This window comes from Pinus tabuliformis, chromosome 3_2 (genome assembly GCF_031772625.1).
Source record: "Pinus tabuliformis cultivar Carrire ecotype Pingquan chromosome 3_2, CPIR1, whole genome shotgun sequence".
Taxonomy (NCBI): domain Eukaryota; kingdom Viridiplantae; phylum Streptophyta; class Pinopsida; order Pinales; family Pinaceae; genus Pinus; species Pinus tabuliformis.
This window is the reverse complement of record NC_142302.1, coordinates 691,471,155-691,482,655: the sequence shown is the minus strand read 5'-3', so window position 1 is coordinate 691,482,655 and position 11,501 is coordinate 691,471,155.

Sequence of the window (11,501 nt, the reverse complement as noted above, 5' to 3'; positions counted from 1 at the left end):
CTTTCTCCCCTACTTTCACTTGCAAGGAAATGATGTGGATCACACCCATTTATAGACAGAGAAATACCTTAAAACATAATTAATTGACTATCAGAAAATATATATATATATATATATATATATATATATATATATATATATATATATATATATATATATATATATATATAATATATATATATATATATATATAAAATAAAATAAAATAAAAAATAAAAATAAAAATAAAAATAAAAAATAAAAATAAAAATAAAAATAAAAATAAAAATTGACCCCTTTATAGTCCTCTTCGTGACACAATGTTATCAGTGAGGGTGGATTTAATCGGGTCTTCCTGTGCTTCTTTAATCTATATTTTGACCATGGGCCCACTATGGAGTGAGTGTTGTAAGTAGCTCCACTTCTTTGTAGAGCCAAGGGCACAATAACTTCTTTAATCACTTCCCATTCCCAAACTTGCGACATGATAAAGAGGTCTCCCTTAGTGGCTTCATTGCAGTGTTTGGTTGTTGAGTTTTTGATTAATATTGATCCTTCCATTGACACAACCCCTTGAGAGGGTACACAAATTGAGGTTTCCTATTTTCTTACAACCCTAGGTGTGAAGCTTATTGAGGAAAACCCCAGCTTCCTTCACCAAGGTCACACTATGCTTTCTCATGCCATATGGTGTTATCAAGGCAAGTGGTTTTTTCAAGCCTTCTGAACTTCCCAATCATCATCCTTCAAATTTGAGGCTCATCCTCTACTACTATGAGAGGTCCCCTCCTGATATTTGGGTTGTTGCTCTGACCTATCATCCACAGAATATGTGTTGAATGTAGCTTCATGTTTTTGCAATGTCGACAATCATAGCACCTAAAATAACCCATACTTTTTAGTGTATATTAAGTGTGCCTATATGTGAGAGTTTGATCATTGGAGTGTTTGGCTCAGTGAACTAAACCTCCCAAGCACACTACTTAGTATCATCATCATATGTTCAACATAAGCGAATTTTGGGTAGCAATAATACATTCCATGTCTGTTTTTAGATCTTTAGATCCTCGTGACTAATAATATCTCCTTTAGACACAGTTACTCCCATAAATCTTGGCAACCATGCAACATTAATTTTATGCCTTGAAATTCCTTGGTAACAACTAGACTACCCATTTCACCTGTTATCTTTATGCATTGGACATGTTTGAAAAGGAGGTCACATTAGTCATACCCAGGTTCAAGCCGCATCCTGGGGTTTCGTTTTGAGGCTCTTCCATGCGACTCTGTAACTACAAGATTATTTCAATGGTGATTCAATCACTTAACGACCTTAGGGGAGGTTGCATAGTCACAAATTTGATTGGGTCACATCTCTAGATATCTAGATATGACTCTAAAGTGAGACTTAGTGACCTTAGGAGATTGCAAATCAACGCATGCCTTGATTCTCCCAATGCTTCATGCATCACCAAATGAATGGTGTGTGTTGTGTTGAGTGCATGATGGTGTTGTCACATCATAATAGGGAAGATCCTTTGAAAAACACATCTCATCAAACTTTTTATTCATTCATGCATGGATCATAGTAACACCCCTTTGGTGAACCGTGGCATCATTCCCTTCCCTCCAAATCTACTTGGTGTGAGGTGGTGGTGTAGCCATGTTTGTTGGTCGCATCTCTATCCATGTGCACAAATACAATGTGTGTTCTTTACAAATGCCACTCTAACGCAATGCTAGTGAGGCCTTGAGATGTGGGCTACATAGCGTTCTCTTTTGACCTCTCATTGGTGGATTTATACACGTAATGAACATTTGTTCTAGTATAATATTGATGCGTGCTTCCTTTTATGAATGTATCTCCCAACCGTGATGCACTATATATGTTGATGAAGAAGTTAACTTGATATCATATTCCTTTTGCGCTTACCACTATCACTTTTTTGTATCGCATAGCAGTAGAAGTCACAGAAAAGGAGAAGTCGCACCAACCATTGGCTGCTCCGGGAGTGATTTTGTGACTTAGCGACCTTCGTGAGGTCGTATAGTTATAGATGAAGGTAGTTCACATCATCATATCATAGGCAAGGAGACCATGTGTGATTTGCAACTTGTGGAGGGGTTTCCCTAGAGGAATGCAACTTACGCAAATTGTATGGTCGCATTTTGGGTTCAGCTCCCAGCTTTGAAATTTGGTCCTGCAATTTGGGGGAGCTGTGACTTACTAAGGGGTCATGTTGATAACCAGAGGATGCCATTGCAACCCGCACTTAGAAACTAATGACAGTTTCATTTGACACAGTCCCAAAATTGCACAAAATCCCTTGCAACCTCAACAATTAGCCAATGCGCAATGTACATTCTAATGATTTGATACTCGAACTCTTCATCAAAATATGGTCTCTAGGGTTTGATAATTGACGCTATCAATGGAAAACTACTCAATATTGTCTATTTTAGACCACCCCATAAGATATTTTGTGCTCTCCTATTCTCATTATGTTATTCTATATGATCTTGTTAGGATTTAAGGAGCTTTTAAATTGATTTGCATCTATATCAATAGCTGGAATAGTGAACCTTAAATCTATGTTTTCCGTTTAACCTAGTGGCCGAAATATCATAAGAGCCCAAGAAATATATTTTTTTAAATTCAACACCATGTCCCTAGTAGGAGAATTTTCATCCTAGTCGCTATATTCATATTCTATCAAACATTCAATGACAATCACATCATAAAGGTCCTCAAATTGTCTCAAAATCCTCAGATTTACCATTGACACCTCAAACATTTTGATTTTTGTATTGGGCAGTGCAACATTAATGGCTCAGTACATAGAGTAGGATTTGACATAGTATAATATGAGGAAGAATACTTTTCAAATTGGGGTGATACCTCTCCCTCCAGTGTCCCAAATGTGAAGCACGGATATCCATTGTTTGAATCACAAAAAAACTTTGAATTCATTTTCCTTTAACCTCATATGCCTGGCTTCTATGAAGGCCCCCAAGAATCTGTTAGAATAATTTTTTTTCTTTACTAAGCATTCTTTGAAGTGTGAGCTTCTTGGTTGTCTTAATGTGTTGTGTTCCAATTCAAACTGTAGCTTGTTGTGTGGTGACAATGTTAGTACAACCTTTATCCATTTGGAATGTGCCTTTATCGCTTCCCTGAGCGCAATGGTTGTCACCCACAACTAAAACTTAGTGTGCTCCTTCCATCCTAGGCACATAGATGACTCCATCACATTCGATGTGTTCATTTGGACATCTACTAGAATATTTTTTCTTTATGTTTGTAAGTCCCAACATATCTACATTGGCCAACATTAGGGTCACTTGTTAAAAAGTTATTTCTTTTATTTTATAGCAATCACACACATGGTAGATCTAATCTTTCGATTTTGTTCAATGTGTGCTTTCACCTACCCATGCCATTCATAAAGAACTTTCTTTGTCCCTTTTGTGGTCACATTACATCGCCTTTATGATATACCTAGTAGTAATTCTCATTTTTTATGACATCGGACTTTCTTCTTTCTCTCACCAAAGCAAATAACATTTCCCCTTAATTTGAATGTCCATTATGCATGCCTAGTCCATTTTAAATGGTGCAAGTGTTGACTTTGCATGCTTTCATGAGGTTCATGTGAAACATTTTAAACATCCATCACCCCTTCATCTAATTGATGTCACATCAGGACATTAATTTAACATAAGAATTTCCTCGTTTGATATGTGTCCAAGCCAGCTTCCCTTGATCTCTTGAAAAGGAGATGAAACAAAACCCATTAGTTTACTGAAATGATATACTAATGTATATATTTTTTATGTGAAAGCATGGAAAATAAAAACGAATAAAATGAAAATAATTCACTAAAGGAACATGAACCACCAGTGTTTCAAATCAAGGTGTTACAAATTTCATGGGTTGAGAAAAGCATGCTTCAACCTAGAAACCAATTTTCAATTTAGGCATTTTGGAGAGGCACTAATTTTAAGTGAATTTAATATTATGTGTTGCCTATGGTGGTGATGTAATTATATATTCAGTGTCTAGATGTACTTGATAACATACATTCTGGGTCTGCAATCACATGAGCCTAGTGCCACAAGGATGCAAGTGAAAGTTACAACTCTCTCAAACCCTAATGCATAGGATGGGATGGGGAACTAGTCATGAACCCAAGGGGAACATGACATATAATGATTTGTATGACAAGTCTAAGTAGTTTTGATGAGAATACAACTCTAGAGGTATATGAATTATGTTAAATTATGAAGGGAGTCATTGTTGTGCCAATTTAGGGTTCCTCCCCAAACCTTACTAAGGTCAACATAATGAAAGCTAGATTGGAGTCTTGTCTACCCACACACGATGCTGCCACTGATCTAAAGGAACATTACATAGGGATAATCTCTGACATCATGAGAAAGACATCACATTTCCAAAACTTTTTTGAAATTGTAGGGTCGATGTGTGAGATGAGGCATGAAAAAAAATGCAATATATATTGCGCGATTGCACGAGTGAGTGCATCAACAACGTCTGATAAGAACAAGGCATGGGGGAATTAGCCAATGAACAATTGGAGTGTCCGTTATTGGCTTAAGGTGAGCAAAAGGGGGCTCAAAATTTTAGATATGCCAAAAATTTTAGGTGGTGTTGTAGCGGCTACAACAAGTACATATGTTATGTTGCTTACATGGTGATCTCAATAAATTCAAGAATATAAACAAAGCTTCAGTACACAACTTCATTATTTGGTGATGATAAGTGTCACTCATTACTTTTATGTTGTTGTCATCATGCCTTCAAAGATGCATAAATTGCATATGGTGTAGTTATGGATGAGGACTCTATAGTTCTTGGCTTTCACATCGAATAATGTTTGAGAATTGTTGCTTTTTACAGTATCAAGGAGATAAGTTACTAACAAAGTTTTACAAATGATTGTGAGCTCATGGTTTTCCTTTATCATTGGTGAGAAGCTACATACATAATGGTATCTCTATGATATATGAACTAGAGATAATGATCTTATGGATGATTTGCATATTGATGAAGTGATTCTTGGATGAAGAAAATGGGCCAAGAGAATGGTGTTACTGTAGGTTTCATATAGACATGGCTATTTGGAGACATGGATTACTTAGTCACATTGTTGGATCTCCAAAATGTCATCCCCTTTTACCTTCATTTCCATCATTTTACCCTCATTTTGTAACTTTTTAACTCCATAACCCTACCTTTTGTAACCATTTTCATAACCTTATGGGTTTATTATTATTATCTTCGAAGTGATTGATTTTAAGTATTTTAAGTGAATTTTTGATTAAATATCAGGAAATTAACATATTTTCATATATATCTAAAAGTGTTATGAGTTTTGTGATATTGTAGGCCTACTTGGAGATTTTAGAAGGGTCCTACTTCACCATCCAACCACAAATTAGAATTTCAAATTCCAACACATGAGGATTTTTGGAATAATTGTAGAAGATGTGGATCATTAACTATCCACATCCAAAGGAGAAGAATCATGGATGAGAGGATTTGTTTCTTACATTTTTAGGAGATTGGATGTAACCACAAGAGATAAATGTGGATTTAGGAGAGATTTAAGGATCTATATTTATTGTATAGTATCCTCAATTTTGGTATAAATAGGAGCGCACCATTCATATAAAGGGTTGTTAGATGCAAGTAAGAGGTTGTGAGTGTTAGTGTTAGTTGCTAGTTTCTAGTTGGAGGTTCCAAGTTCTAGATGTAATTTGTAAAGTGAGGACAAAGAATTATTGTAATATCTTGTAACTTCATCTTTATGAAATACGTACTGCTATTTTGATCTCCAAGATGTGATAGTTGATTCAGTGTGTTTGTTGAGGAATGGAGGGCTCCTATGAACCATAGTTTGCAGATTTTTGTACATATTAGTAGCATAGTATAGTTTTGTTATTTAATTTCTTTTCATCCAAGTTTGATTTTACTTTCAGCAAGTGTGATTTCATTTAGCAGGTGTGATTTTCTTTCCAACAAGTGTGATTATAATTATGCAAGTGTGGTGTGATTTCAGTTATGCAAGTGTGGTGTGAAGTTCATCTATGCAAGTGTGAGTGTGATTTCAATTCAGCAAGAGTGATTTCATTTATGCAAGTGTGGTGTGATTTCATTTATGCATGTGTCATTTTCTCTTTCAAGTAAGTGTGATTTAAATTTCTTTTTGTTTGAATTGATTTGGATTAGATTGATTTACTTAACTTTGTATATAGTTTTAAATTGCATTAGATTAATGTAATCTAAAAGATAACCACCTAGTACATATAGTATAGGTATACCTCGTCAGTTATATTAACCCCGGGTTGACAGTTAATGACATAGATTTAACTTGTAATTAAATCACCGAACATTTTGGCGTTGTTTCCAGGGAGGTATACATAGGTGTTCATTTTGAAAGTTTAGACAACTCATTATAGCTGCATTCAATTTTAAATGCATGGTTAAAAGCATGTTAAAATCATTTTTCATTTTAGATTTTAATAATTTTACAAAACTTCGTACTAGTCTGTGTGCACGATAGGAATTATCAACCATTTGGAGTAATTCATAGACAATTAAGGAGTTTGAATATTTTCCTTCCAAGAACTCTCTCAAATCCTTGCAAGAACTGGGATATCTACTTCTCAAGAAGAGTATATTTTAATTGCATTAAAAAAATTATCTATCTCTCCACCTCCACAAGAATATATTCAAGTATTTTTTTATTCTTGTTGTCAATATTTTGAAGAGATCGAAGAATCATGTAATACAGTTGATGAGGAGAAACTACTAGAATCCGAGGAATGCATAATAAAGGAAGATATTCAAAGTGATTTAAACCAAGAAAGGAATCAGGAATGTCATGGCCTTATTGAAAGATGGTTCAAATCAAGGATCAAATCACCTTATGTCTTAATTGCATTATCAAAACAATTGGTTTTTCATGCTTTGATGTGTTTTAATGCATATTTCTCAAATTTTAGCATGAGTATATTTTTACTCTTGTTAGGCACATGGTTACACTGGAAATATGAATTTTCAATTTCCAATAGGGTAGAGTAGGATCAAATCAATGAATAAAAACCAAGTTTGGTGATGTGTTTATTTTTTTAGTTTTTAAGTTAGATTTCATTTCGTTTGAAATTTTTTTTGGTGGTGTCGTAAGAGCCATCGAAATCACTAATCAATTACAGGAAGATGTAAAAAGGTAAGAAATATTTGAGAAGGACAAGAATAAATAAGAGTTTTGAGAGCCACAATTTGAATTTAGAGATCAAATATGTTTTCTTTGTCTTTTAATTTTACATTATAAATGAATAAAGAGCTTAAGTATTACTGATTATTCTCTCTTCTTATTCTCTTCGTGATCTAGAAGATCATAAAAGACAATTGAACGAGGTTAGTTTTTAAAATTTTGCAATAAAAATTGGATAAGAAATCTAAATTCATAATCAAAAGTATAATAATAGGATTTTAGAAAGCTCAAACAGAAAAATTAGTGTCTCCAGTCAATCCAACACTATTGAAAAACATAGTTTTGACTCTTTTCGTACCTCCTTTGGCCAAGCATTGAGAAAGATATCATTGTTTTAAGATTTTGCCCAGTTCTGCTATTAATAAGCCTACAATTCGACATAAACCTGGCTTGTGTGCCAAGAAAGCTGGAACATCACGCGAATATGGTCTTCCCGACTGATGATCGAAATTGTAGGATAGTTAAATGTATCCTGCAGGTTCGAAAGCCTTGGTCATGTGGCGCCATACGACCATGTTGGGTGCCAAAAATTAGGGGCTAATCCCCATTCCTTTGCTGGCACCTTCAACATAAGGACCTGGTCATATGCGGTTGCATGAGACTATGGGCTAGGCTAAGGCCTAGCCCTTGGGCCTTGCCCATGGTCCTATGGTGCTAGAGGGCCAGGGGCTAGGGCTTAGCCCCGAATCCCTCCTAAAAACCCATGTATGTTAAATTTTAAATAAAGGTTTAGGAGCTATATTTAACATGTAATAATGTAGTGGAGTTGGTAAAGCACATTATTGTTAGTTAAGAGGTCGTGAGTTAAATTCCTATGGAGGGTAGTTTGAACCTCACATAAATTTTGGTCTCCATGAGGAGGCCACATGGCAGCCATTGGTTGGTCCATGTGGCACTCCCTCATTGGGCCACCACAATAGCTTCCAAACCAGTCAGAAATAGCCACTTGTCAACCAATAAACTAGTGACAAGTGTCAATTGTGCATAGGCTGATGAGAACCATTACAAATATTCCAAGTGTCAGGACTTGTTCAGTGTACAGATTGCTGATTCGGCATTCCTGCAACTCAAAATTCATTTTTTTAGTTGTTTCACAAAAGGATCAGAATGTGATTCTGGGAGCATCTAAAGTCAGTTCTTAGTGAAACAAATTGTGTTGGATTTATAATGACAAGATCTACGCTTTGGCACTAGTTTTAAGCTGATCGAATAATTTTGAATTTTGAGCATTTTCCTTATCCATGGGATCATGGACAAGGGTGGAGCACTAGAGAAAAAGGAAAAACGCAATCACAAGCTTCAAATTTGATAAAATCCTGAAAATATTAAAACCCAACTATGATAATTAAAAGAACCACCATTTGAATCTAAATGCAAGTTGTAAAATCAACAAGGCAATGCAACGATCCATATTTTTGGTAGCTGCAAAATAAACACAATTTAGTAGCTTATGAAAATTTGGTTTATGGTCTATTGATGAACCATTAAGTGTGTATAGAAGAGGTCTCAAGCTCAAAATTGGTTATCAACACAATGAAGTAGTCACCAACAAAATAATAACAGGTGATCCATGGTACTGATCAGGTTTAAAGTGCATGTAATTTTTCATTCTTGAATTTGTTTTATTAGTATTATTTCTGAGTTTTTATTTGTGTATATATCAAATGAAAAGGAACTAACTCTCTTTCGCTTTTGATAATATTACATTGTATTGCAGAAATTGCTAATTTTTGTAGGTTCTAGGATGATGAAAGATGAACACTATATGCACAAGTACCTTTTTAAAATACCATGTTTCTTTCACAAGAGCATGATCATTCAATGTAAAATCAAATACACTACACCATTGCTACTAAAAACACACCAATTTTACCATTTATACTCATTTGAAGCCTGCAGTTGATCCATAACATTCCATCTCCTTACTACCAAAAACTCATTTCCCTTTGCAATCTTTATGTTTTCCTGCCTAATTTTCATTCACCCTTAACCCAAAAATAAAGTCATTCAAGTCCCTTACAAAGCTAAATTATACCATTTTCCATTTCCTTCCTATCAAATAAACCTTGCTTCAATGCAAATTTTCCATCTATAGTTCTTCAAATTATTATTGTATACTCACGTTAGATGACTGAGGATTCATTAAGGCCTCCCTTCTAACATGTTTTGACCCATCCACTCCGACACATCATCTAGGATCAAGGATAGAGATATTTTAAGTAATTTGAGGCTTGCATGCCTTAATGACAAGCTCTCTCTCCAATAAACTTTGGAAATACATCAATGCCCCATGTTTGTTGGATCTTCTAGGTGACTCGACTATGACACATCTATTGATACCTAGTAAGATGTACTTAAGCACCTTGACTCTCATTGACATCAATGGTGAGTAGTCTCGTGTTGGTTAATGGAATTCATTAATGACCATTAATCCAAGAATTGTTTCTATGTTCGACATCCACACATTTATTCACATAAATAAGAATTATGCCACTAAGTGGGAATAAATGAAGACTACATGATTTTAGCAGTTTGTAGCAAGACTCAACTCAACAACCATAGCAATAAATATTCCAATCTCATCCTCACCTCATACAACTGAGGGAAAGAAGAAGAATATTAGATTCTTTTACTTCACATTTCATGATCCAACAACAACAACCACACTCTCATATATACATAGCTTGTCCATTTTTCAGTTATGTGAAGGTATGTAATTTTCTAATATTTAATCATGTAATTCCTTAAATGCTAAAATTGTGATTTTGGAAAATCCCTCAGCACATTAATAGTCCATTTTTCATTCGCCAAAAAATGAAAATAGCTTAAGTAGGGGGGAATGAATATTAATTCATATTTACATTTCATGCCACATGTCACATTTCATTTCATCCTAACAAACACATTTTTCCCAATCAACTATTATTTTATATTGATTCCAAAATTTTATATGTTTTTCAATGATCAATCGATGAGCACATGAAATGGTTGATAGTCACTATGGGACTTAAAAAGGAATTCTCAATGTTTTCAATCATTTTGAAGCAACAAAAATAACAAATGTATTGTTACACAAGAACCAATACTCATAAAATTTTGGCTGTCACACGAAAACCAACCATAAAACAATATGTTGCAATCAAATATATTTCAATGTACACTTTTCAAAAAGAACAAAAATGTTAAATGATATGGTTATTCAAAGTTAAAAGAGAATCAATACAAAGCCAAAGCTCACATGAAATCAAAACATTTCAAGAAGAATAACTTATGATTAAGGGAATCAATGCAATAGTTGCATGAGGACATGCAACATCTTCAATTGGGGGGTATGTTGCCTCTCCAAAATGTCATCCACTTTCACCTTCATTTCCATAATTTTACAATCATTCCGTAACTCTATCACTCCATAATCCTACATTTAGTAACCATTTTCATAATCAGATGGGTTTATTATCATTATTTTCAAAGTCATTGATTTTATGTATTATAAGTGAATTTGTGATTAAATATTAGGAAATTAACATATTTTCATATATATATATATATATATATATATATATATATATATATATATATATATATATATATATATATATATATATATATAATTGTTATGAGTTTTGTGATACTATAGGCCTACTTGGAGATTTTATAAGTGTCCTACTTGGCCATCCAACCACAAATTCGAATTTCAAATTCCAACTCATGAGGGTTTGTGGAATAATTGTAGAATATGTGGGTCATTAACTATGCACATCCAAAGGAGATAAATCATGGATGAGAGGATTTGTATATTGCATTTTTAGGAGATAGGTTGTAACCAAAAGATATAAATCTGGATTTAAGAGAGATTTAAGGATCTATATTTATAGTATAGTTATCCTCATATTTTGTATAAATAGGAGCACACCCTTCATACAAAGGGTTGTTAGATGCAACTTAGATGTTTTGAGTGTTAGTATTAGTTGCTAGTTCGAGGTTACAAGTTCTAGATGTAATTTGTAAAGTGAGGAGAGAGAATTCTTGTAATATCTTGTAACTTCATCTTTATGAAATAAATACTTCTATTTTGATCTCCAAGATGTGATAGTTGATTCAATGTGCTTGTTGAAGAATGGAGGGCACCAATCAACAACAATTTGCACACCTTTGTACATATTGGTAACATAGTATAGTTTTGTTATTTCATTTCTTTTCATGAAAGTGTTCTTTTACTTTCAG